The sequence below is a fragment of the Gossypium hirsutum genome, chromosome D01 (assembly GCF_007990345.1).
Source record: "Gossypium hirsutum isolate 1008001.06 chromosome D01, Gossypium_hirsutum_v2.1, whole genome shotgun sequence".
In the NCBI taxonomy this organism is placed as follows: domain Eukaryota; kingdom Viridiplantae; phylum Streptophyta; class Magnoliopsida; order Malvales; family Malvaceae; genus Gossypium; species Gossypium hirsutum.
The window spans coordinates 4004824-4007385 of record NC_053437.1 but is presented as its reverse complement, the minus strand read 5'-3'; the positions used below and the strand labels follow the sequence as shown (position 1 = coordinate 4007385).

Sequence of the window (2562 nt, the reverse complement as noted above, 5' to 3'; positions counted from 1 at the left end):
CAACTATGTCCATTAAATACTACATCCATTCAAGACACTCAATTTCTGCATATTATTTCGGACTTCACCAAACATCTCAAAATTTACTATCCATGCATCGGAATTGTACCATTACAGACAGACTTTGACGATACACTAAAACACTATATTTTCACAAAGATTTGTTTACATAACAATTCAATTACAGCCAAGTTTATGTAAAATTATCTGTGCACCATGCTGTGGACGAAGAGTTGCCATGTTGTAAGGAGAGTAAGCATAGGAAGGTGAAAGCTCGAACCAGAAGCGTTGGAGAATCATAGCCATCGCCATTTTGGCTTCCATCATGGCAAAGTTTTGGCCAATACAGATCCTAGGACCCCATCCGAATGGCAGAAACGTCTCTTGCTTTACTTTGCCAATCGGGATACCTTGCTAATAAAACCATAGTCCACACCAGCAAGACCGAAGTGATCTTTTAGTCAGCAAAGTAAAACAGCTTGCATTCCTCAATCACATCCTTAATGCTCATCCCCATATTCTTTGCTTCCATTTCTCTGATATTGGATTCCACAAGTATGTCCAACAAGTCCTCATTGCTCTCTTCCCCTGATTTAATTGCCTTCTCCCTTCTCTTTATCGTTTCCCTAAGCGACTCTTTTATGTCTCTGTGTTTCATCTTCATCTCCCTGGTTGTCTTTGTTGGCAAAAACCTTCAAGAAAACAAACACGAATTTAGCCAATTCCAACATTTGCAACCATTTTCAAGTAAGTTGAGGGTTACCTCCATCCTGGAATGTAAACAGTTTGTATTAATTTGATTGTGAGAACGAGTTGGTCCTCTAGTAATTGGAAAATTCGTTTGCCTTCTTCGAAGCTGCTTCCAAAAGCAGATTAGGAAATCACATCTCTTGTCAAATCTACGAGATAAGGCCACACATCTAACTCACTGTATCCTTCTGTACGCACCACCTTCTCCCATTTGCTTAACATGTCACTACAACTTTGATAAAATGCTGGCAACATATTCTGCATCCAATTATTTCTAAATTAGAAAAGCATAGATTTAAGTATGATGTTTTCTGTAAATTAAGTCTAAGTACCCATCACTATTCTATACCTTCAACTTATCTTGATGAAATGCAAGGGGTATGATTTTTCTATGCTTGCTCCATCGGTCTCCTTCGAGGTTAACAAGGCAGCTTACAAGCAAATTAAGCAGTGGATTGGTACGTACCTTCTGGAAGTCATTAAATTTGTTAAGTATTTCTCTTATTTTTCAGGGTCTGTAATGTTCACCCTTGATCTTGGACCAATCTACGTAAATGAATTCTTTCCAGCATTTCCTCCCAATAAATTCCTTACATAAATAACAAAGAATTATCATAAATTGCAGATTAAATAAAAAAACATACCATACTGGTTGACGGTTTGATGTTGAAAAGGAGCAACATAAGGCCCAATATCATCACTAAGAGGCATAGGTTTGGCTCTTGTTTGTATGCTTATAGTGAAGAGCTCTTTTATGTCGCCAGAAACGAACCTGTAAGAATTCCCTGCAAAACCCTGTTGTCTCAAGTAGAGGTGATCATTGGTTGGGCTACCCAGTCCGGCCCGACGGCTCACCCAAAAAATAGTAAGGTTCGGGTAAAAATATAGGCCTAAAATATATATTTTGGCAAAAAAACGAAGTCTGTTTAGAAAACGGACCAGCCCCGAGTAAAACTTTTTTGACCTGAGCTCGGTCCGGCCCGAATTATATATTAAATATATTTTTTTATTTTTAATTAAATATACTTTTTAATCAAATATATATATTAAATATATAACTTTTTTGGTGTTATAAAATTTAATATCGGCTGGGTCTGGGCTTAACAATTTTCTTTCGGATCGAACTTAGACAAATTTTTAAACCCATATTTCGAGCCGGGCCGAGTCCAGGCCTAAAAATTGGGCCCAAAATTTTGTCTGGACCCGGCCTAACCCGGCCCTTGATCACCTTTAGTCTCAAGCACCTTTCGAGCCTCTTTGGGGCCAGCCATACCCAGTTTAAAGCTCTCCATCCCCGTATCATTAATAACCCAACAATGAGCCCAAATCTCTAATTACAAGGTAAACGTCCATGTCGTTTTTAGTATGAGAGAACTGTGTCTTCAAATTAAGGTGTTTGTGGAATGTTGAAGCTCAAGTTTACTCACTAACGTCCAAAGAATTGAAGGAGCTTGTCCAAAGAATTGAAGGAGCTTGAGAAAGTAAAGTTTAATCTTATTATCATTTACCAACAAAATAATGATAAAAACATTTGTTACAAATTTATCATAAACAATAACTCACTGGAAAAGAGGGGATAGTGATGTTATGATATTCATTATTATCTATCCGTTATTTAATTACTCAATTGGGTCTATTGTTCGTACTTTGTGTTCGCACGATATGTGTTTGTATATTTCATGAGACCGCATGATGGATTCATACTATTATATAGGTGAATCCATATCTAAAAAATACATATTAACCCTAGAGTAGGATACATATTGACATGCATAAAAACTTATCTACAATATTATGTTTATAAACAATAAT

At 36.8% G+C, this 2562-nt stretch overlaps 1 pseudogene; it reads right to left on the bottom strand.

Annotated features, from left to right (window-relative positions):
* Positions 1-337: 337 nt before the first annotated feature.
* Positions 338-1014, bottom strand: LOC107956370 (cytochrome P450 716A67-like; annotated as a pseudogene).
* Between the last annotated feature and the right edge of the window lie 1548 nt (positions 1015-2562).